At 52.6% G+C, this 24,862-nt stretch overlaps 4 non-coding genes and 1 pseudogene across 4 annotated transcripts; 2 read left to right on the top strand and 3 right to left on the bottom strand.

Annotated features, from left to right (window-relative positions):
• Window positions 1-24,862, top strand: part of LOC120375816 — a 647,258-nt pseudogene that overhangs the window by 220,355 nt on the left and 402,041 nt on the right.
• TRNAG-UCC lies at window positions 11,451-11,522 on the top strand. Its single transcript has one exon. It is a non-coding gene; the product is annotated as a tRNA-Gly (tRNA).
• Window positions 13,366-13,438, bottom strand: TRNAV-AAC. The gene has a single exon. It is a non-coding gene; the product is annotated as a tRNA-Val (tRNA).
• Window positions 18,598-18,670, bottom strand: TRNAM-CAU. Its single transcript has one exon. It is a non-coding gene; the product is annotated as a tRNA-Met (tRNA).
• On the bottom strand, window positions 22,922-22,993 carry TRNAE-UUC. The gene has a single exon. It is a non-coding gene; the product is annotated as a tRNA-Glu (tRNA).

Below are 24,862 nucleotides of genomic sequence, written 5' to 3'. Positions count from 1 at the left end.
AGACACCAGAAGCTCTGTGGATGTGCCCCTCCCTTCACTGCACCTCACCCACAGCTGCTGTCCTGGGACAGTGAAAACCCAGAGTTCACCTCTCACCTCCCGGGGGGAAAGCCCCTTTCTCCCTCCGCTGTCTGGCCACATTGCCGGCCACTTGCCATTCCCCCCTGTCACTGCTCTGCTGGCCACCCTCTCTGCTCTGGGACGTCTTGTGGTCCCACCAGGAGCGGGGCAGGCTCCCTAAAAGGAGCGGCCACCAGAGCCCGAACAGTAGCCCCATCCCTGCTACTCAACTCCACGCCCCTGCACCACCCCTTCTCCCCAAGGCCCCGCTCCTACGCTGCCTCTTCCCCCAAAGCAGAGCACCTGTTGATTACTGTAGACTTCCAGCAGGGAGGACTCTGTGGGCAGGGGCGGCTCTAGGCATTTTGCTGCCCCAAGCATGACAGACAGGTTGCCTTCGCAGCTTGCCCGGGAGGTCCGCCGTCGCAGGACCAGCGGACCCTTCGCAGGCATGCCGCCAAAGGCAGCCTTCCTGCTGCCCTCGCGGTGACCGGCAGAGCACCCCTCCACGGCTTGCTACCCCAAGCACGCGCTTGGCGTGCCGGGGCCTGGAGCTGCCCCTGTCTGTGGGGACAATTTTTTCTGGCAGGGAGGTCTCAGTGGGAACATGCCTCTCTGGCCAGCCCTGCATTTGCTGAAAAAGTCAGCACACAGCACTTTGCTGCAGGCCCAGAGGCCTTTCTTCCTCCAGACTGTGAAGCCAGTGGATAGGTGAGGCAGTAGCACCTTCAGTCCCAGGCAGTAAAGGACCCTTCCTGGGAAAGGCCATGTCCTGAAAAGGAAAAACTAAAGTCAAGGAGAGTCCTTCTAAAACTCTTTGGGTATGTCACAGGGGGAAAGTGTTTCTTTGCCTCACCAGGGACTTGAACCCTGGCTCTTCAAATTAGAAGGCTGATGCTCTGCCAACTGAGCTAGCTAGACTCACATTCTACAAAAAGCAAATTTTGTACAGAAGAGAAACTAGTCAAGAAAAATGAGGGCAGGAAACTATACAGAAAACCTGCTACTCTCGCTCTCTTAGCAGTCCTAGCCCCACCTGCTCCTCCATCTGGTGCCCTGAGGCCGTATTCTTTTTTTTGTTAAATATCAAATCCAGGAGAAAACACAGTTATACAAAGCAAAATGAAATCACAAACAGAAATGTCATTGGAAATACAGAAATAAAAGGGGAAAATGCAATTCCCATCACTTTATCATATCTGGGCCATTCCTGTATCGAGAGCACCCGCGAAGGTCCCTGTGTGCTTACGAGAAACGTGAAGGAACTCATACCACAGCCTGAACATGAAACTCAACTGCTCCCAGGTGCCGCAGTAAAACCCTTTCCCTGCTGTGAAGTTGCACTCCATAGGATTTTATGAAAGTATGCTAATGAGTGTGAATATAAAGTGACTGGACTATGCTTCATGCAAAAGGTCTCTTGTAAGGTATCATTACAAAGCTTATAATCTACGGTGTGTGTTCATCCTATTTGTATGAACCGATCATTCTTGGATCTGAAACTAGAAATATGAACTATAACTCTGAGGTCCTGTTGTAATGATGCAAAGTGTGGGCCATTAATAGTGGTTTGGACTCTTGATGGCCCATTAACCAGGACAATTTACTGGAGATGGCTCTGTCCGTCACCATCTGTGAGTCAGGCCAGGAAGAATGAAGGCTTGGGGGGGGGGGGGTGTCTCACGGGACATGTGACCATGTCACCTGGTACAGGAATCCATCTTAATCCTGGGGCTTTTCCCCAGGAGAGAGACAAAAGATTCCTGCCTTGTACCAAAGCTCTATAAGAGGGTGGAACTGAACAAACGTGGCTGCAGTCATGAGACATCCCCTAGCTACCACCTGAGCTGGAACAAGGGCTATAGCAGGTGAAAAGATTGGGCCCAGACAAGAAATAAGTCTAGTCTTTGCCTCTCAGTCTGTGCAGATGGGACCTTTCCCTCCAGTGCTGGAGGATTCTCCCTTCTCATCTACCCTTGTCCCAAGCAGCACAGCAGGTGGGAATCTTAAATGTGCAGAGGAGACTTAGGAGCAGAAACCCCCCCAGACCTTCCATGCAATTGGCACTAGCCCCTCACTGAGCAGGATTGAAACTCCTGCAGGGCATGAGCAAAGCAGCAGGGTGAAAAGAACCTGGAGATGCTAGGATTGAACCTAGGATCTCATACATGCAAAGCATGTGCTCTACAACTAAGCTACATCCCCAGATGGGCCATTTGTGCTATAGGTTACACTTAGAGCCCTCCTGTTTCCAGAGCACCTAGTGGCCTAAAAGCAGCATGAGGGACACATTCCCTGCTCTGAGGCCAAATCTGCTGTCCTGGAAGTTGCTGGTTCTTAGGGGTCACTCTGCTGCAGGGCCAGATTCGATGTGTGGGGCAGAGAGAGTGGGTGCCCTGGGCTCAGGGTGCAGAGATACACTCAGCCCTCTTCCCTGCATTGGGTGGGGGTGCTGCCACCCCCTCCTGGAATGTAATGGGAAGGGAGGGGCGCTGTGAGTCGCTCAACACCTGACCCCGGTGGCAGAAGTGCTGTGGGGAGCTCCAGGTGTTTCTAGGATCTGCTCTTTCCACCTCCCTGTAAAGTCCAGCTTTCCCCAGCACATTCACTGCGGTGCAATTGGGTCACTGTTTCCATGGCTGAACAGCAAAGAATCACTCCCAGTTTCCCTTCTATCTGCGGCAGGATTAGCCTGTGTCAGTGATTAATTAGGTGGATCTTGTTGTAGATTGATATTCATTCCCCACCTTGACAATTCACACTGTCCCTTTCCCATGCAGATTCCCAGCACCTCAGTGATCCTCGTAGCAGGAGTTGGGGCCTGAGATTTTCAGGGTTCTTCCCCCCTCCACCTGGAGTGAACTCAGCTTTTCCCCCATCCCAGACAATCCATGAAATAACAACAGGGGCATAAAGAAAGGGAGGGAACATCTCACGGCCAGGGCTGGAGGTGCCTAGGGCCCCCTGCTTATCCATTGTTTCCATGGAATTTGGCCCCCTGCTTTGCACAAGGGACAACTCAGCTCAGCATCGATCAGGTGACTCTGGGAAGTTCGGGGTCCCCGGGCTCCCAAAGGAGGGGGAAGCAGGTCACCCCTGGAGCAGGTTAAAGCTGCAGGGTGACAGTGGGGTTGCTGCCCCTGTGAACAGCTGCTGTAGCACCGCCTGGGCAGGACAGGAGAGCCAGTTTTACCCCCAGCCTGTATCGGGGATGGGAGCACTCACACCCTGGGGACCCACCCACCAGAGATCTACTGGGAGGAGAGTGGCACCCACACACCCAGGATCTTGTAGCGGGGACAAGGGCATCCACACTCCGGGATCCTCTGCAGAGGATGGACACCCACACACCCAGGATTCTGTCTGGGGGCAGAGGTACCGGACACCTGGACAGGGGATGGGGGCACGAAACATCCGGGATCTTACCTGGGAGGACAGCGGCGCCTGCAGCTCGACATGAGACGGGGCGGGGAAGCAGGAGCATTTCCCAGTTCCAGGCTGTCCCCGTCTGGCCAAGGCACAGAGCTCACAAGCAGAGTTTAAAGCTCCAGCTGCCAGGCTAGAACACAAGCCAGGCCATAACACAAGCCAGGCCCTGTGGCTAGTGCCTGTGATCCCAGCACCTGGGGAAGCTGAGGCTGGCGGATCGCTTGAGTTCAGGAGTTCTGGGCTGCAGGGGGCTGTGCCGATCGGTTGTCCGCACTAAGTTCAGCATCACTATGGTGATCCCAGGGAAGCTTGGGGTCTCCAGGTTGCCTAAGGAGGGGTGAACCGACCCAGGTCGGAAATGGAGCAGGTCAAAACTCCCATGCTGATCAGTAGTCTGATTGTCCCTGTGAGTAACCCCTGCAGCGTAGCCTCGGTGAGACATGGTCTCCTTTTAGACACCCCCCCCCCCGCAGAGCCTGGCTGGGGGGATGGGAGCACCCACACGCTGGGGCTTCTGACTTGGGGGGAGGGACGCCCCCTGCAACACAGATCTTGAAAAGAGGAACAGCGACACCCACACACCACAGAGCCTGGATGGGGGTAGGGGAACCACACACGGGAGCTAGTTCATGGGGTGGGGGACACACCCATATGCTTCGTTGCACCATTCTTAATGAGAAGAACGGGGGCATCCACACAACACGGATCCTTAACGGGCGGGGGGGATACCCACACACTCCACTATTAACCAGGAGGGACAGGGGAACCAGACACCCCCGGTAGTGTGGAGAACACCCACAGCCACCGGATCCCTCATGGGGGGTAAGACAGAGGGGATTGTAATGGGACCCAGCGCACCCATGCACCAGGGATTGTTAAGGGTTGAAGGGACAGGGACACCCACACACACTGAGATCACGTCCTTGGAGGAACGCAAACCCTCCACAGAAGGACCTGGTCTGTTCCATGATGGCAGCCCAGCCTGGGTGAGTCAAAGTCTCCTTTTATACAGGCACGCCCCAGAGATCCTGACTAGGGGAGAGAGACACCCACCCACCAGAGATCCTTAATGGTCTAGGGTGCACCCACACACCAGGGATTCTTATGGGCGGGAAGAATGGAGACAGCCAGACACACTGAGATCACTTCCTCCCAGGAGCCTGGGCCAGACAGGGAGACACAGTCCCCCTTTACATATCTGCCAGACAACCTTCCTCCCACTCCCTCCACACAATGTTCTTATCTGGAGGTGAAGCCAGGGAAACCACATGGAGGATTCTTACCTGGGGAACTGGGGGGACCCACTTACCACCAGAGATTCTTAAGGGCAGGAGGAACAGGGACTCCCACATCTGCAGCATGGGGGTGGGTCGCCTGCTGGGATCATCTGGGCATATTTCACCTCGTCAGCTCCCTGCCATTGCCTTGGGGGCCCCTTGTTCGCTGCCTCTGGTACCCAGTTTAGCCTCCTTCCTGAGGGCTGAAACGCTTTGATCTGTCTAAGGTCTGTGGGATCAATATGTGTCATGGTGTAATTCTGTGTTATTCGGGGGTCTGACTAGCTGAGCTAATGGCCCCTTCTGCCCTTAAACGCCATGAAAACATTTCCCTGGTTTCTCCTTGCGCCTGACAGACACCGCGGTGAGGGGCCTGATAGAAGATCCTGGACACAGCGCTCTGGCTCTTACTTTACTTGGGGACGTCAGCGCTTTCCTAGCAAAGCTGCTGCTAAAGCGCTGGATTTGGGGAACGGTTCGGCTCCGATTCAGAGATCTGCCTGCGGGGTGTGAACCTGCCACGAGGAGCGGGAAACGCAACCAGCAACCGGAGGCGTTGGCTGAGCTCCAGGCTGCCCCCGTGTGGCCAAAGCTTAGAACTGAGCAGCGGAGTTTAAAGCTGGCGCTGGGAGGGAGCTGAACACGCGGGGCACGAAGGCTCCTGCGTGTAACACTTGTTGGGTGGGCAGCTGAGCGTAGCTGATTGCCGGAGTTCAGGGCTGCACCCCGGGGTGCTGAGCAGGTGTCTGTGCTCAGGTTGGCCTCGCTATGCTGGTTTCTGGGAAGTTTGGGGTCACCAGTCCCCCTAGAGAGAGGGGAGCCAGGTCAGGAAAGGAGGCTTTGAAAACTCTGGTACCAATTGGCAGTGGGACTGCCCCTGTGAAGAGCCGCTGCAGCCCCGCCAGGGAGAGCCGGTTTCTCTTTATGCAGGGCCCCTCCCCCATTCCTCAGGACGAGGGTTGTGCTCAAAGATCTGTGCCCCGTGTTTTCACCTCCGTGTGAAGCGCACAGTGCAAATAACCCTCAGCGCATCAGCTCAGTGCCAGGCTCCACTTCCACCCGCTCAGAGCGCAGCGCTCCCAGGCTGAGCCTGAAATTGGAAGCGGGAGACCCTATAACCAGCCAGGCCCCATGGCTGGTGCATGTGATTCCCAGCTCATGGGGAGGCTGAGGCCGGTGGATTGCTTGAGCTCAGGAGTTCTGGGCTGCAGGGGGCTGTGCTGATCGGGTGTCCGAACTAAGCTCAGCGTCAATATGGTGATCCCGGGGAAGCTTCAGGTCCCCAGGTTGCCTAAGGAGGGGTGAACCGGCCCAGGTCAAAAATGGAGCAGGTCAAATCTCCTGTGCTGATCAGTAGTGGGGTCACGCCTGTGAATAGCCCCTGCAGCGTAGCCTGGACAAGACAGTGAGACACAGTCTCTTTTTATACAGACACCCGCCGCAGAGCCTGCAGGGGGGGATGGGAGCACCCACACGCTGGGGATTCTGACTTTGGGGGAGGGACGCACCCAAGCAACACGGATCTTGAAAACGGGAACAGAGACATCCACAGATCCCGGATGGGGGCAGGCAGGGGAAACCACACACGGGAGCTAGTTCATGGGGTGGGGGACAGAGACACCCACCAGAGATCCTGGATGGGAGCACCCACATGATGGGGATCTTGAACTGGGAGGAGGGAAGCACCATGTACCAGAGGTTCTGAAGGGGGAACAGGGACACCCACACACCAGGTGTCTTGCAGCAAGAGCTACGGTCTTGATTTACACAGGGCAGTGATGGGGAATTAACCACGTCCCTTGCGGAGCTTGTTCCACTAGATGATTAGCCTCATTGTCAGGGCGGCTTCAGGAAGTGCGGGGCCCAATTCGAACAGTTTCGATGGGGCCACGGCAGGGATGACTAAAACAAAAAAAACCTTAAAAAAACCCCTTTCATTTCTTCCATGTATTATTTATTTTCCATGACTATATAAATAATAACAAAATTATCTATTACATACATTACATCATATATTAATTAGCTGATTTGCACTTTCATATCAGGAAAATAATTTGTTTTGATAGTTGTACAACTGATTTTCTTCACTAATGTTTATTTTATTAAAATTTATAAATTATTTCCTTATTAATATAAAATTGCCCCCTCCTTCCCCGCCCCCCCCCCAGCGCCGCCCGGCTCTGTGGAAACAAACCCTCCTTCCCGAGCTCCGCCCCATCGAAACAAGGTTCGGGGGCGGAGGGAGGAAGAAAGCACACATGGGGTGACCAGATCACAGCAGTAAAATAGGACCTGCCCCTCCTGCTCAGCCCCACCATCACATCCTCTTCACCCCTAGCCCCCGCTGGCTTGCTGCATCCCTCCTAGTCAGTCCCCACCACTCGCCTCCTTTCACCTTCTCCCTCCCCTGCCAGAAACCTCCATGCCCACCCCTAGAACTCCTGCTGGTTCACTGCTCGCCTCTTTGCCCACTCACCCCCTCACCCTTCCCCCCAAGTATAACGCCTCATTCAAAGACCCAGGGGTCACTATATTACTGCACACAGAAGTCAATCAATGCAGTTATAGATAAATCTCTGCATTATGCATTTTTGTATAACTTTTATATGACTTTGTATTGAACCTTGGTAATATGTTATAGCAGGCCCTAAAGGTAGTGTAATTAAGGTAAAAGAAAAATGTCTTTTTGCTTGGAGTAGAATAAGATCTTCCCCCCACTTTGTAATCAGTTGCCCTGTTGAATGAATGAGGTGTGACTGAGGAAGGTGTGGAAGGCAGCACCTCCAGACACCTGCAACCCTTGGAGAGGGGCTGGGAGCCAGATGGAGGAGAGCTTTGCCCAGGCTGAGTGGGACGGAGTTTGGGTGCTGGGTGCAGGCTCTGGGCTGGGGCACGGGGTGGGGTGCAGGAAGGGTGGAGGGGTGTAGGCTCTGGGAGGGAATGCAGAGGGCTGGGTGCAGGCTCTGGGACAGAGTTTGGGGGCCGGAGATGGGGTGCTGGGTGCTTGGGGGGGAGGGGAGGGGACTGCCATCACATGTGGCTTCCTTCCTCCTCTGCTGCCCCTCACCATAGCCTCGGTGGGGAATGGGGCTGCCCCTTGCCCAGTGTTTGCAGGAGTGGTGGCTGGGGGGAAACCCAGTCAAACTCTGGTTTTACTCTTTCGTTGATGGGTCACTTTAACCCATTACACACTCTTTCCCGCCTCTCTCACCCCGCTTTTCTACTGGGCTTGTTTGCTCTTTTCGGTGGAGCCAGATGAAAACCACAAACCTCAGAGAGAGCAACAGGCTGGAAGACTAGACTGAACCCACCACCCAGCCTAGTCCATCCCAGATCCCAGAACTGAGGACAAATGTCCCCCCACCCCCAGGCCACCTGTTTCCACTCCTGGCCTCTCCCAGCACTTCCAGCGATTCTGTATGGCTGCATGAGGCGGGATTTCAACCGGACTCCCCCCGCTAAATTCACCCCTGTTTTGCAACCACTCTGCACCAAGAGCACCTTCCTTCCCTGCCCTAGAGCTGCTGGATGGCTAGAAAGCTGAGCTGGGCATTTGATTGATCTGGAATATTATCATGCCCCCCCTCAAAAAAACCTTAATATCCCCAGAGCTTTGGGGGAGGGGAATAGCCCCCCCCCCCGAAAGCTGGTCTAATTTATTGTTGTAGGGCAAACGAAGGAGCCATAGTTTAATGGAAATATTCAGCCCCTACAGAGGTCTTGAAGCAGGGAAAGCAGAGTTGATGGGAAGGGAACTGGTCTGGATAGGAGCCCCCCGTCCTCTTTCTTTGCAAAATAATTTGGAGAGGGGAATCAGATCATGCCGTGCCTCAGTTTCCCCTCTTCCCGGGAAAGGGGGGGGAGAGATAAGTCTCAGCCTGCCATGTTGCAGACCGTTCGCATTCTCCCCTCTTGATATATTTGGTTTCCTCCTCCAAACCTCCCCTCTCTCTCTCACCTGGAGTTCACAGCACTAAGTACCGGCTCGGGGCTATTTTCCTGGGTTACATGATCCCGACTTTAGTTTTGAACCAGACACAGGCAGGCACCAACTCACCCTCAAACAGCAACACCACATAAACCACAACACCAGCCCAACATTACAACCCTGCGGGGAATCACAGGGTCAGACACTCACGGCTGGAAGCCCCAGCAGCTGCTCAGGTGAGTGAGGTGCACGGCAGAGATTCCTGTCTCCCACCGGACCGGAAGCTCCCTCGGCGTCTCCTCCAGGTGAGTGCTGGGGGTGGGGGAGGGGAAGGAAGGCTGCAAAGCACATGTGCCTCCTCCCCCCTGCCCCCTCCTGACCTGCAACACCCACCCGCGGCTGCCTCTGCCTCAGCCCTCTGCCCGCCAGCGTCTCTCGTTGCCTAGCAACAACAGCTGCTGCTTCCGGGAGAGACGCTGCCGGCGCGGGGCCCTCTCAGGCGCGGGGCCCAATTCGGGGGAATCAGGCAAATCGGCCTAAAGCCGGCCCTGTGCTCAACATTACGAGTTTATATCAAATTGAGCAGCATTAAATCGCATTAACCCTGCACCGTCCACACAACGAAGCCCTTTATATCGATATAAAGGGCTCTTAATACCGGTATCTGTACTCCTCCCCGGCGAGGGGAGTAGCGTTGAAATCGGTATTGCCATGTCGGATTGGGGTTAGTGTGGCCGCAATTCAACGGTATTGGCCTCCGGGCGCTATCCCATAGTGCACCATTGTGACCGCTCTGGACAGCAATCTGAACTCGGATGCACTGGCCAGGTAAACAGAAAAAGCCCCATGAACTTTTGAATTTCATTTCCTGTTTGCCCAGCGTGGAGCGCTGATCAACACAGGTGACCATGCAGTCCCAGAATCAAAGAAGAGCTCCAGCATTGACTGTAGGGGAGATACTGAAGCTGATCTTTGTATGGGGAGATGAATCTGTTCTATCAGAACTCCGTTCCAAAAGACGAAATGCCAAAACATTTGAAAAAAATCTCCCAGGCTATGATGGACAGAGGCCACAACAGGGACTCAACACAGTTCTGAAACTTAAGGAGCTGAGATAAGCATACCAGAAAGCCAAAGAATTAAATGGACACTCACGGAGGGAGGGGCGGCTGATGACTGTAGCTATCCCACAGTTCCCGCACTCTCCAAAAACCATTTGAATTCTTGGCTGAGTTCCCAAAGCCTGAAGAGTCAAAAACATTGTCACAGGTGGTTCAGGGTATATGTCGTTGCCCCCCCTCCCCCGTGAAAGCAAAGGGGAAAAATTATTTCTCGCCTTTTTTCAATGTCACCGTATGTCTACTGGATGCTGCTGGCACATGTTGTGCTGCAGCGCTACACAGCAGCATCCTCTTCCCTTCCCTTCCCTTCCAGACGGCAGATGGTACAGTAGGACTGGTATGCGTCATCGTCGTCCCGTGAGTGCTCCTGGCTGGCCTCGGTGAGGTCGCCCAGGGACGCCTGGGCAAAAATGGGAATGACTCCCAGGTCATTCTCTTCTTTAAGCTTTGTATAATGGAGATTCAGTCCTGCCTGGAATATCATAGCAGCTGGAGGCTGCCCTCCCCTCCTGCCTTTGAGCTCTACTTGCAGAGGCAATAAAGTCAGTGTTGTTTCAAATTCCTGCATTCTTTATTACTTCATCACACAAATGGGGGGATAACTGCCACGGTAGCCCAGGAGGGGTGGGGGAGGAGGGAAGCAATGGGCGGGGTTGTTGCAGGGGCACCCCCTAGAATGGCATACAGCCCATCATTTCTGCGGGATGTCTGGGGCTCTGACCCGGAGCGGCTGTTTGCCTCTCTGGTTCTTTAGTAGGCTTGCCTGATAGTCTAGACAGAACTGACTCTCCCTTTAGACAAAACGTAAAGAAGGGAATGACCGGGGGAGTCATTCCCATTTTTGTCCATGCGTCCCCGGCCGACCTCACCGAGGCCGGCCAGGAGCACCCATGACAGCAGCAGACAGTACATTATGACTAGTCACTGTCATTGTCAACTTGCAAAGCAGCAGACGGGACGGTATGGCTAGTAACTATCTTTGCTAACTTGCAAAAGGCAAGGGGATGCTGCTGTGTAGCGCTGCAGTACCGCGTCTGTCAGCACCATCCAGTAGACATACGGTGACAGTGAAAAAAGGCTGAACGGGCTCCATGGTTGCCATGCTATGGCGTCTGCCCGGTCAAACCAGGGAAAAGGGCGCGAAATGATTGTCTGCCATTTCTTTCACGGAGGGAGGATTGAGTGACAACATTTACCCAGAATCACCCATGACACTGTTTTTGCACCATCAGGCATTGGGATCTCAACCCGGAATTCCAATGGGCGGGGGAGACTGCGGGAACTATGGGATAGCTATGGGATAGCTACCCACAATGCAACGCTCTGGAAATCGATGGTAGCCTCGTACAGGGACGCACACCACTTAATTAATGTGCTTAGTGTGGCCGCGTGCACTTGACTTTATACAATCTGTTTCCAAAAAACAGTTTCTGTAAAATTGGAATAATGCCGTAGTGTAGACATACCCTGTGATTAACAACTTTGCTGGCTAATTGAAAGGCTGATGGTTCAAACCCAAGTGAAGATGGAGGTGTTTTTTTAGTGATGAGAATCCAGTACATTTTAACAGGCAGAAAAGTGCCTCAATGCTGCTCTAGCCTCATTAGGCAAGCATAAGTAGCACTTTTGCAAGATGCATTGGTGGTATAGTGGTGAGCATAGCTGCCTTCCAAGCAGTTGACCTGGGTTCGATTCCCAGCCAATGCAAGGATATGACATTTTCTCTACTGGGAATTGGTTTTATTTCAGTCACATTGTATCAGTTTATCAATGAAATGAGAGAATCAATGTCCTGCAGGTCATTCAACACACAATGGAGGAAGAAAGGGGTGGGACTGTACAATGAGCTGTTGGAGTTATCTGGTATTACAATGTTTGGTTTATTTTTTAAAAAAAAACATCTTTACTTCCCTCTCCCTTTTAGACTCAAAGCCTTTAAGGTCAGAAGGGACCAATGTGATCATCTAGTCCGACCTGCTGCACCTTGCAGGCCAAAAGACACCACCCACCCACTCCTGTAATAGACCCGGGAGGGGAGGCAGCTCTGTGCATTGCCCCTACCCCAGGCAGCACATGGAGGCCCTCTGAGGCTCCCCTCCCCCCATCGCTGTGCAGAGATGTGCCAGCAGCACTAAGGTGGCTCCCTGCCCACTCTGCCTCCGTTCCTCCGTGCCGCTCCCAGAAGTGGTTGGCACGTCCCAGCATCCCCTGCGGTGGGGGGAGTGTCTCCATTCACTGCCTCTGCCCCGAGTACCAACTCCGCAGCACCCATTGGCCAGGAACTGCAGCCAATGGGAGCTCTGGGGGCAGCGCCTGCAGGCAGCGGCACACGGAGACCCCCTGGCATGGCCCACCTAGGACCTGCTGCCGGAGGGTTGTGTGTACCAGTCACTTGGGGAGCTGCAGTGCCCAGGGTAAGCGCCACCCCTCCTGCACTCCAACCCCCTCCCCCAGCACAGAGCCCGCACCCCGCACCCAAATTTCCTCCCAGAGCTTTGCTTGTCTTCCTTTCACCTAGAACTGTCCTTCTTCTCCTGGGCTGCAAGTAGCTATCCCTGGGAAGCCAAGAGACAGGCACAGGATTCTACCTCCCAGCAGCCAACCGCACCTCCCCAGGCTTTGCAGAACGACTGGTGGTGCTCTACTAACCCCACTTAGCCGCACTGAGGTGCTTAGCTTCTGCCCTGCCTTCCTCAGCTCGACTTTCCTCTTTTGCCCCATTGCTGCCTCACTTCCTCCTTTGGCAAGTCACACAGAGGAGGCCAGCAGGAAGAGCCGGCCGCCATATGCCAACCTCCCAGGGCAGAGGAGACCAAGCCACAAGGCTTCAAAAGGTAACTGGCCAAGGTCCTCTAGCTTTCCCCTGCTGATGCCAAGGCTTTTTCCCAGCTCATTTCACCACCCGCTATCTTGCAGGGGTTGAGTTTATCGCAGGTGTTACCCAAAATTGGGCCAGCTAGTAAGCTAATGACCCACCAGAGTTTGGCAGAAAGCAGCACGTTTATTATACTGACAGCTAAGCTCAAAAGAAGAAGCGGGGGTAGCGGGGGTGTCACACTCACACTTGCATACTCACGCTCCCAGGACAGGCACAGCACTGGAGATGTCAGGATTCTGCAAGGTACGGCAGTCCAGGCAAAGGGCAATCACTGGAGGTACAAGCTTGTGAGTGCTCTCCTGAGCACAGGGCCCCTTCCCCTTTTAAGGACCTGCTCCTCATGGCCTGTGACTAGAGATGACTTGGCTGCATCTGGTTGGTCACACTCCACCTTGGGCAGTGTCCATGCTCTGGGTGTGTGAGCGCTGCCTAATTAGCATCCCAGACACCTTGTCTACCTGGGAGCTCTTCTGCTCTTCAACTAGCCCATTCATCCCACAAGCATTCCAGGAGGGAGCGGGAGGGGAAAAGCCACTTCACAGGCATTCAGAGAGGGAGAGGAGACAAAAGTGGGAGCAGGGGAAGTATAACAGACCTTCTGAGCATAGAAATCACTGCTGCTCCTACAACAGCAGGGACACGCCAGTAGGAGCTCGGAAAATTAAGCCAGTGTGTTTCTGCCTGGTTTTGAACCAGGGACCTTTTGCGTGTTAGGCAAACGTGATAACCACTACACTACAGAAACTCTGGCAGAAGGCTTTGCCCCTCCCTTCATAAGTACATAAGAATGGCCACACTGGGTCAGACCAAAGGTCCATCCAACCCCGCATCCTATCTGCCAACAGTGGCCAATGCCAGGTGCCCCAGAGGGACTGAACAGGTAATGATCAAGTGATCTCTCTCCTACCATCCATCTCCACCCTCTAACAAACAGAGGCTAGGGACACCATTCCTTACCCATCCTGGCTAATAGCCATTCATGGACTTAACCTCCATTCATTTATCTGCAAAAAGAAAGAGGAGTACTTGTGGCACCTTAGAGACTAACAAATTTATTTGAGCATAAGCTTTGCTGGGCTAAAACCCACTTCATCGGATGCATGCAGTGGAAATACAGCAGGAAGAGATATATATATACAGAGAACATGAAAAAAATGGGTGTTGCCATACACACTATAATGAGAGTGAGCAGTTAAGGTCAGCTATTATCAGCAGGAGAAAAAAACCTTTTGTAGTGATAATCAGGACGGCACATTTCCAACAGTTGACAAGAAGGTGTGAGTAACAGTAGGGGGACAAATAAACATGAGGAAATAGTTTGACTTTGTGTAATGACCCATCCACTCCCTGTCTTTATTCAAGCCTAATTTAATGGTGTCCACTTTGCAAATTAATTCCACTTCAGCAGTCTCTTGTTGGAGTCTGTTGTTGAAGGTTATTTGTTGTAATATTGCGACTTTTAGGTCTGTAAATGCGTGACAAGGAGATTGAAGTGTTCTCCGACTGGTGTTTGAAAGTTATAATTCTTGACATGTGATTTGTGTCCATTTATTGTTTTACGTAGAGACTGTCTGGTTTGGCCAATATACATGGTGGAGGGGCATTGCTGGCACATAATAACATATATCACATTGGTAGATGTGCAGGTGAATGAGCCTCTGATAGTGTGGCTGATGTGATTAGGTCCTATGATGGTGTCCCCTGAATAGATATGTGGACAGAGTTGGCAATGGGCTTTGTTGCAAGGATAGGTTCCTGGGTTAGTGTTTCTGTTGTTTGGTTGCTGGTAAGTATTTGCTTCAGGTTGGGGGGCTGTCTGTAAGCAAGGACAGGCCTGTGTCCCAAGAGCTGTGAGAGTGAGGCATTGTCCTTCAGGATAGGTTGTAGATCATTGATGATGCGCTGGAGAGGTTTTTGTTGGGGGGCTGAAGGTGACGGCTAGTGGGATTCTGTTACTTTCTTTGTTGGGCCTGTCCTGTAGTAGGTGACTTCTGGGTACTCTTCTGGCTCTGTCAATCTGTTTCTTCACTTCAGCAGGTGGGTAGTGTACTTGTAAGAATGTTCGATAGAGATCTTGTAGGTGTTTGTCTCTTTCTGAGGGGTTGGAGCATATGTAGTTGTATTTTAGAGCTTGGCTGTAGACAATGGATTGTATGATGTGGTCTGGATGAAAGCTGGAGGCATGTAGGTAAGCATAGCAGTCAATATGTTTCTGGTATAGGGTGGTGTTTATGTGACCATCGCTTATTAGCACAGTAGTGTCCAGGAAGTGGATCTCTTGTGTGGAGTGGTCCAGGTTTATGTTGATGGTGGGATGGAAATTGTTGAAATCATGGTGGAATTCCTCAAGGGTTTTTTCCATGGGTCCAGATGATGAAGATGTCATCAGTGTAGCGCAAGTAGAGTAGGGGCATTAGAGGATGAAAGCTGAGGAAGCGTTGTTCTAAGTCAGCCATAAAAATGTGGGCATACTGTGGGGCCATGCGGGTACCCATAGCAGTGCCACTGACTTGAAGGTATACATTGTCCCCAAATCTGGAATAGTTATGGGTGAGGACAAAGTCACAAAGTTCAGCCACCAGGTTTGCCGTGACATTATCAGGGATACTGTTCCTGAAGGCTTGTAGTCCATCTTTGTGTGGAACGTTGGTGTAGAGGCCTTCCACATCCATAGTGGCCAGGATGGTGTTTTCTGGAAGATCACCAATGGATTGTAGTTTCCTCAGGAAGTCAGTGGTGTCTCGAAGATAGCTGGGAGTGCTGGTAGTGTAGGGCCTGAGGAGGGAGTCTACACAGCCAGACAATCCTGCTGTCAGGGTGCCATTGCCTGAAATGATGGGGCATCCAGGATTTCTACGTTTATGGATCTTGGATAGCAGATAGAATACCACTGCTGCTTTTTTGGCCTGCTGCTTCTCTGTCTGGGAGGTTTTTGTCAGCCCTGGCACACAAAAAGGGTATCATTGCGAGCGCCCATGAAGGCGAGATGAATTTTTGCCTGCCTTGCTCAGCTTGACTTGCTTCCTCACCCCATTCCTGCCTTAGATCCTGGGTCGCCTGGTGGCTGAAGATGGTCCATTGTCTCGAGCGGTGCCAGAGCCTGACACAGTGCCCCGGGCCGCCTTTGCTCTGCACATGCCGGCTGTGCACATTTGCAAATACTTTAAAGCTCCTGTCAGTAAGTTCTGGGGACAGTTGCTAAAATTGGCCTGTCTCACCCAGTGGTACATTGACCTCTGTGCAGACTGAGCCGAAATGGGGAGTGGGCTTGCTGCTGTGGCTGCCACTGCTGTGAGGGTGGCCACTGTTGCGGATGAAGCCATCCTGGAAGCACCTTCCACCTAGCCACCCACTGAAAATCCTGTAGGATGTAAGGTGGGAATAGAAAAACACAGGGGCGGCGGGGGCCTTCCTAATCTCCTCCCCCTTCCGCCACTATCGGCCATCCCATACCCGGTGCTGCACCCAGTGGGGTAAAAAAAATACGGCCATATCGGAAGAGTCAGTTGGGTTCTTTATGGTTGTCCCTTCAGTCTCCTCGGGCCTGACCTGCCCTCCAGCTCAGCCACCCACTGAAAATTGAAAAATAAAAAAGTAGAGCCGTACAAGGCTTCAAAGCCCACCAGGCCCAACCACCATTTCTAATACAGCAGAAAAGCCGCACTTCTCCTGACTAGGTAGGGACGTCCTATGGCCCCACAAGAAGTGGAAGGCCATCGTGTTCGGTCTCAGCAGCATTCGTGGAGCAGGGGGAAACACATGGCTGAGGTTAATGACAAGGTCCCCTTCCGCCACCGGCTGAGCCATTCCTCACAGGCCAGCAACCATTTCTCCCAGTTCGCGTTCCCCACCTCAACCCCAACCAAACGCTAGAAGGCACAGCCATCAAGCTGCAAACTCTTGTAGCCCTCCTCTTCCGCCCTGACTGATAGGGGGGACTATTGAGCCTCCCTCCCTTAGGCCCTTCAGCATCCCTGGGGAACACCAACACCACCCAAGTGACTTTGGGCCAGTAGGTCAACCAATAGGGCTGCCTCCTAGGCCAGGCTGCAGCCCAGCTTCAGGACTCAAAGGAAATGGAGCTCGCATCCCTACCTACAGGACTCCAGGCACGGCCAGGCTTCTGGATCAAACGTCCCCTCTTGTGCTCAAGTCACAACAGCTAGTAGGTAAAAGACAGGCTTTCGTGGCCTTTGAGAAAGCAAGATAGAGCCTTGGAAGACCCAGCAGGGTTTGTGGCACAGGAATTGTCTTCAGATCCCACCGAGACTTCAGCTCAGATTGCAGGATTCAAAGTCCCGAGTGCTGCCCTTACACCATGGGACCAATAGGGAGCCCCCAGACCTCTGCTGAGCTCTGGTGAGGATGACCCTGTGGGGGCAGCCCTGCCTTTGCTCACCAAGTTGGCCTGCAGCAGTTTGCTGCAGCTCCCAGAGGCCTTTCTTAATCCAGACTGAGAGGCCAGTGGGCATGTGAGGAAGTTGCCCCTTCAGTCCCAGGCAGTACATGGCCCTTCCTAGGAAAGAACAAGTCCTGGGGAAAAAGGTGATGTCAAATAACATCTTGGAAAGATGCCTTCTTTCCTTTTGTGGGGAACTGTTCCCTTTTTACCTGACCAGGGAGTTGAACCCTGGACCCTCAGATTAAAAGTGTGATGCTCTGCCAACTGAGCTAGTCACGCTTACACATAAATGAAGCAAATTTCATGCAGAAGAGAAACTACTCATGAAAATGAGGGCAGGAAACAATACAGAAAACCTGCTATTCTCGCTTTCTTAGCAGTCATCGCCCCAGCCTGCTCCTCCATCCGGCGCCCTGAGGCCTTATTCTTTTTTCAATTAAATATCAAATCCAGGAGAAAACACAGTTATACAAAGCAAAACGAAATCACAAGCAGAAATGTCATTGGAAATACAGAAATAAAAAAGGAAAATGCAATCCCCATCACTTTATCGTGTCGGGGCCATTCCTGTATCGAGAGCACCTGCGAAGGTCCCTGTGTGCTTACGAGAAACCTGGAGGAACTCATACCACAGCCTGAACATGAAACTCAACTGCTCCCAGGTGCCACAGTAAAACCCTTTCCCTGCTGTGACGTTGCACTCCATAGGATTTTATGAAAATATGCTAATGAGTGTGAATATAAAGTGACTGGACTATGCTTCATGCAAAAGGTCTCTTGTAAGGTAGCATTACAAAGTTTATAATCTACTGTGTGTGTTCATCCTATTTGTATGAACCGATCATTCTTGGATCTGAAACTAGAAATATGAACTATAACTCTGAGGTCCTGTTGTAATGATGCAAAGTGTGGGCCATTAATAGTGGTTTGGACTCTTGATGGCTCCCATTAACCAGGACAATTGACTGGAGATGGCTCTGTCCTGCACCATCTGTGAGTCAGGCCAGGAAGAATGAAGGCTTGGGGGTCTCACAGGACATGTGACCATGTCACCTGGTACAGGAATCCACCTTAAACCTGGGGCTCTTCCCCAAGAGAGAGACAAAGAATTCCTGCCTTGTACCAAAGCTGTACAAGGGGGTGGAACTGAACAAACATGGCTGCAGTCATGAGACATCCCCTAGCTACCACCTGAGCTGGAACACGGACTATACGAGGTGAAAAGATTGGGCCCAGACATTAAATAAGTCTAGTCTGCAAAATAAGCGTATTGGAAGATCTATGAGGGTGAGATTTTATCTGTATTGAGTTTCATACTGTATTAGGCTTGGACTTGCATGTTTTTGTTTTATTTTGCGCTGTGAAAAATACAAGGTCCATAGAGAAGGAAAAGAAAATGCCCTAGAAAAGTCTCTGTGTGTGAGATGGTCTAGAAACCACTCTCCTCTAGTTTATTTTCTCTGATTTCCTGTAGAAAATCTGAAGCAGGGAGCAAAAGCCATTGCCTTCTCTGAGGCTTGAACTCAGGACCTTCAGATTATGAGACTGACACCCTACCAACTGTGCTAAGAGGGCTTGGAAAAGTTTTAGGCTCAGTGTATATAGGACCCTCCTACAGCAGTGACTGGGGCAGGGAAGGAGCCAGAGATGTGCTGGAAGAAGCAGGGAGCTCTGGTGACCAGAGACTTTTCGTGGCAGCTTTCACAGCAGCAAAGAAATCAATTCATGCTGCCAGTGAACAATCTACTGGAACTAATGGCAGCACAGGGGGGATGTTTCCAAGCTATGCACCTACTGCCACCTTTTAGAACTTACTCTCCTTTTCCTAGTAGGGCATTTTCCATGGGAATTAAGCAAAGCAAGTTGGGGAAACTACACAGGTAATAAAAACCAGTGCTCCAAATAAGGCTTGAATTCATAATCCCAGCAGTAGCCCCCTCTGCGCTCACCAGCTGCACCAGTGCAGGTGCTTCTCAGGCCTTGGCTACACTTGCAAATTTGCAGCGCTGCAGCAGGGTGTGAAAACACACCCTCTCCAGTGCTGCAAATTGCGGCGCTGCAAAGCGCCAGTGTGGTCAAAGCCCCAGCGCTGGGAGCGCGGCTCCCAGCGCTGTACGTTATTCCCCACAGGGAGGTGGAGTATGGACAGCGCTGGGAGAGCTCTCTCCCAGCGCTGGCACTTTGACTACACTTAGCGCTTCAAAGCGCTGCCGCAGCAGTGCTTTGAAGTGCAAGTGTAGCCAAAGCCTTAGGCAAAGCTGGGAAGCAGGCAGTTATCAGTCTCTGTGATTCACACCTTTGCCTGGTAATTGAAAGGCTGATGCATCAATCCTAACTCAAGATGCGGCTTTTCAGCCATGAGACTCCAGGACATTTTGACAGAAAGAAAATCTCCTCTGTTTTGGTTTAGCCCCATTTGACTCCTTCTGCCCGTCTTCTCCCCTCGTCCCCCAGTCTCTTTCCTTCCCCACTGGGGCCGTGCAGAGAGGAGCCCCAGTCAGTCTCTGTCACAGAGTCTGTATCCCATAAAGGGAGGGAAGGGTTGCTCCAAAACATTGATAATGGGGAGGGAGGGATGGGCATGATTAGGGGGAGAAAGGATGGAGAACTAACAGTGGGGCCCAGAGAGATTCCCCCAGATTGGGGAGATCCCCTGCTACCCCCCATCAGCCAGCTGTGGGAAGAACAACTTGGGATTGCTTGGGGAAGCCACCTTTAAAAACACAAGTGTAACATGCTAGTTACATTTTAATAAGACTAAAGCCTCCTCAATCCCAGGGTCACAATCACTGGAATGATTTTGCCTTGATATTTTACCAGCCACAGACAGGGGCGGCTCTAGAAATGACGCTGCCCCAAGCAGCGCGGAGCGCTGCGCCGCCCTTCCCCGGTCCCGCGGCGGGTCCCCTCTTCCCGCAGCTCCGGTTGAGCTCCTGCCGGCATGCCTGCGGCAGGTCACCGGAGCCCGGGACGAGCGGACCTGCCGCAGTCGCCTGCGGAGCTCAACCCGAGCCGCGGGAAGACGGGACCCGCCGCAGTCATGCCTGCGGCAGGTCCGCTCGTCCCGGGCTCCGGTGGACCTGCCGCAGGCATGCCGGCGGGAGCTCCACCGGAGCCAAATGCCGCCCCCCCGGGAAACGGCCGCCCCAAGCGCCTGCTTGACGCGCTGGTGTCTAGAGCCGCCCCTGGCCGCAGACACAAAGCGAGTCAAATTGCAGTTTCCGTTCGGACTCAGTGCACACACAAGAATCCGGAGGCTTTTAATTCCTTAGGTTCTGCTACCATTTCATTTCTGTCCTGTTCCAAGATTTATCATTGTGCAAAGCAACGTTAGGCCCTTGGGAGTGTCCCCCTCAGTGCTGCCTGCCACCCTTGGGCAATTTAAAAGGGCCCGGGGACCCCCGCCACCACCGCCAGCAGCACAAGGGGACTAAGGCAGTTTCCTGCCCGCCCTCACTCCATGTGGCACGCCACTCCCGGAAACGGTTGGCACGTCCCTGGTGTGGGGGAGGTCTCCGTGCGCTGCCCCACCCTGAGTGCCAACTCTGCCAACTGTGGCAATGGGAGCTGTAAGGGTGAAGTCTGCGGGCAGCCATGCACAGAGACACCCCTGGCCCTCCCGCTTAGGGGCTGCTGCCAGAGGAGGGTGCAGGTTGCTTTTGGGAGATGCCCGAGGTAAATGCTGCACCCCTCACCCTCCCCTGCACCCCCAACCCCAACCCAGACCCCACACCTGCACCCAAACTCCCTCCAAGAGCCTGCCCCCTGCACACCCTCCTGCAGCACAACCCCCTGACTGAGTCCAGACCCTGCACCCAAACTCTCCCAGAGCCCAGCCCCTCTCCCTCCTACACCCAAACTCCCTCCCAGAGCCTTAGGCAGGTGTGGGGGAGGGGTGGGGCAGGACTTGGTCCCATTCTGGGCACCACCAAAAATTATCCAAACCTGCCGCCCCTGTCCAGCCCAACCTTCTGATGATGCACCTCAGCCCACACCCCTGCAGGGTTTGAAGCTTCCATTGCTTAAATTCCAGGACACTGAGGGATTTCAGCTCCCCTTTGCCCACAGGGAGCTTTCACCCCACTCCCAACCAGGTTCTTGTCCATGGGATCACTGTAGGGGGGCTGGGTCCCTCGGTGTCTTTTCTCTCTCTGTGACAGGCCAGGGTGCAATAACTGGGGCATCTGAGCACCCAGGACCTTCTGTGGGGCTGCCATTCCCCTTCCCCTTCTGTGGTCTCGTCTGTCATTGACTCCAGCCTCTTTTCTATCCATCATCAGCACCATCCCAAGCCAGCTGCACTCACCTCAAAAAGACAGTGTCCCCTGGTGGGTGTGAATCACTGACCTCTCTCCTCTCTGAGCACTGACTGCCCCTCTGTTTCCTGGCCTCTCAGTCTGTGCAGATGGGACCTTTCCCTCCAGTGCTGGAGGATTCAGCCTTCTCATCTACCCTTGTCCCAAGCAGCACAGCGGATGGGAATCTTAAATGTACCAAGGTGATTTAGGAGCAGAACACCCACCCACCTACCCACCTTCCATGCAATTGGCACTTGCCCCTTGCCGAGCAGGATTGAAACTGGTGCAGGGAGACTGGTGGGCCACATCCCAGCTGGGCATGAGCAAAGCACTAGGGTGAAAAAGTGGACTTGGAGATGCTGGGGATTGAACGCCAGGCTTCATACATGCAAAGCATGTGCTCTACCACTAAGCTACATGCCCACATGGGTTAGTTGAACTATGGATTACACTCAGAGCCCTCCTGTTTCCACTGCATCCAGTGACCTATAAGCCACACGAGAAGCCCATTCCCCTCTCTGAGGGCCAGTCCTACTCTCCTGGAGGTTAATTGTTCATAGGGGTCACTTTGCAGCAGGGCCAGATTCTATGTGTGGGGCAGAGAGAGTTTGTGCCCTGGTCTCAGGGTGCAGAGATACACATTCACTGCGGTGCAATGGGGTCACTGTTTCCATGGCTGAACAGCAAAGAATCACTCCCAGTTTCCCTTCTATCGGCAGCAGGATTAGCCTGTGTCAGTGGTTAATGAGGTGGATCTTGTGGTAGATTGTTATTCATTCCCCACCTTGACAATTCAAACAGTCCCTTTCCTACTCAAATCCCCAGCACCTCGGTGATCCTGGTAGCAGGGGTTGGATCCTGAGACTTTCAGGGTCCTTTTTCCCCTCCACCTGGAGTGAACTCAGCTTTCCCCGCATCCCAGACAATCCATGAAATAACAACAGGGGCATAAAGGAAGCGGGGAGGGAACATCTCATGGCCAGGGCTGGATGTGCCCAGGGCCCCCTGCTTGTCCATTGTTTCCATGGAATTTGGCCCCCAGCTTTGCACAAGGGACAGAGAAAGATCTTGCTGTTCCTGTGTCTGTGCAAGGAAAATTGTGCTTCCCTAGGAAAGAGAGGCGGGAAATGGACCCATGAGGGGACAATATCCTCAGGATTAAGACCTAAGGACTCAGGCTGAGAACTGATAGAACTCCACTCATCTGGGATTTACAAATTGTCTTCCATGGCTCAGGGCCAGATCCAGTGTTTTTGCCACCCCAAGTGGAAAAAAAATAAAAAAGCTGAAATCAGCAGCAGCTCTACCTCTGCTGCTTTTGGCGGCAAGTCCTTCCCTCTGACAGGGACTGAGAGGGCCGAATTGCCGCTGAAGCCTCCCCTTTCCATTGGCTGCCCCAGGCACCTGCTTGCTGCACTGGTGCCTGGAGCCAGCCCTGCCATAGAGACACTGGGAAGATGGGGGAATCAGGAAAATAAAATGGGTTTATTTACATTGCAACTGAAGATTTTTTGGTTTAGAGTCACTTTTCCCTCACTGGGGATTGAACCCAGGTCTTGGCAGTGAAAGTGCCAAATCCTAACCACTAGACCACCAGGGAGATGATGATGTTGCTTTTCTTCTCACTTATGCTACACGTTCTTAGGCTACTTTCTATCCACTTTCTGAAACTGTTCCATTGTCCACTCCCTGAGGGGCTAAGAGCAGAGAGTGCAGGAACCCCTGTGCTCAGGGTCACAACCTCAGCCCAGCCCAAGTCACTGAAACAAACTCAAATGATGCTTCCTCCAGCAGGATCACAGAGACACACAAAGAAAACCCCATGAGGAACAATCCTCCTCTGCCTTCATTTACCCCATCACAACCCTCTCAGCAGCCTGCTCTTGCGGGAAGGACACTGAGCTGATAGGAGCTCTGGCATAGAGACCAAGGGAGGGAAGTTGCTCCCCCTGGGTGTGAGCTGATCACATTCTGACTCCGTGTAACAGGGCTCTGAGCTTTGCCATCTTGTGAGTTCTGAGTGCTGAGCCCCCCGGACCCTTCTGCTGGGAACATGGGGATTGCACAACAGCTGCAAGCCCTTTTCCCGTCTCCTTGTCCTCCTCGGCTTCCCCAGACCTTCCCCACAAATGGTTCTATCAGGTGCTGGAGGGATCTAAGGACCTGCAGGTTTCCCTCACCCACCTCTTAAGGCAAACAGTGATTCCCTTCTCTGACACTCCTGGGCCTGGGCTTCTTTTGAGTTTTTCCCCAGGGGGCCTGATTCCCTGTGAAAATGTGTGTGTGGCGTGTGGGGAACTCAGACTCAGACTCTCCCCCACTAGATGAATCCAACAGCACCTCCCCTTGGTGGGAGAATCCTAAATTCCACCCTCCCACCCTGGTTACTCTGACCAGCTGATGGCGGCAGCATGTTAAATCAATCCCAGCTCTCTGGTCTAAAAAGCAGCATTTAACCAGCCTTGTGACAGCTCTGGTTTGCTCACTGGAGACATAACGAACCAGGAAAGAAGGCAAATGTCAGACAGGGAACCTCAGCTCACAAATAAACACCCTCAGGGCTCCTTCTACACTGCGACTATTCGAATCTCCACCATATCATTCCAATAGCAGGGGTCAGGATTTTTCTGGGGCACTGAAATGTTTCAGGGGATTGGTGTGTGAGCTCAGCCTTGCATTCCATCCCTGATGTTTCATGGACAAACAACAGCAGCAGAAAGAAAGAGCTGAGCCAATATCTCCTTGGCAGGGATGCAGGTGGCTACGTCCCCTCTGTCTGACCATTGCCATTGCAGGAGAGAAGGGTTCACTAGAATCGAATACCCTGGCTCAGACAAGAGACTCATGGAGGTTTTGCTGTTCATGGATCTGTGCAAAGGAAATTGTGTCTCTGTGTGAAATTGAGGCGGGAAATGAAACGTCCACATGGTGGCCCAATGCCCTAAGGAATGTGGGTGATGGACTCTGGCTGAGAAATGATTTAACAGGAATTTGTATCAATGTATTGCCCTGATTAAAATCTATGGCTGTAAGGTGCCTTAGTACTTGAACCTGCATGGAGACACCCGAGTGGGTGTCAAGTCCATTACCTTAACGAGGGGTAGTTGAATATTTTGTCAAGATCCAAATTTCTTGGTCAAGGTCTAGTCAATGTCTAGATGCCAGAGAAAATAATACACTGATGATAATAAGAAGAATATAGAAAGATTTTGCAGTCACTATGGGCATAACTATGATGATTGTTTCATGTTTCACTCTTTATATCTGACACCACCACCTTTCCCTTTAGTCTTGTAGTTTACCAAGGGTAAAACTAAACATCTCTTCATATACAAGGGAGTGTTTGTGTTCATTCCTGTGAGCTACACAGGGGCTTGATGTAGCTGCTTTCAATCCTCCAGCTCCGCCGGGATAAGTAGCATTTCAGGCTGCCACTGAACAGAAGAAGGGAGATCATTTTTTGATAGAT

The sequence above is a fragment of the Mauremys reevesii genome, linkage group 12 (genome assembly GCF_016161935.1).
Source record: "Mauremys reevesii isolate NIE-2019 linkage group 12, ASM1616193v1, whole genome shotgun sequence".
NCBI lineage: Eukaryota > Metazoa > Chordata > Testudines > Geoemydidae > Mauremys > Mauremys reevesii.
The sequence above is the reverse complement of the archived record's forward strand: the minus strand, read 5'-3'. Positions and strand labels throughout refer to the sequence as shown.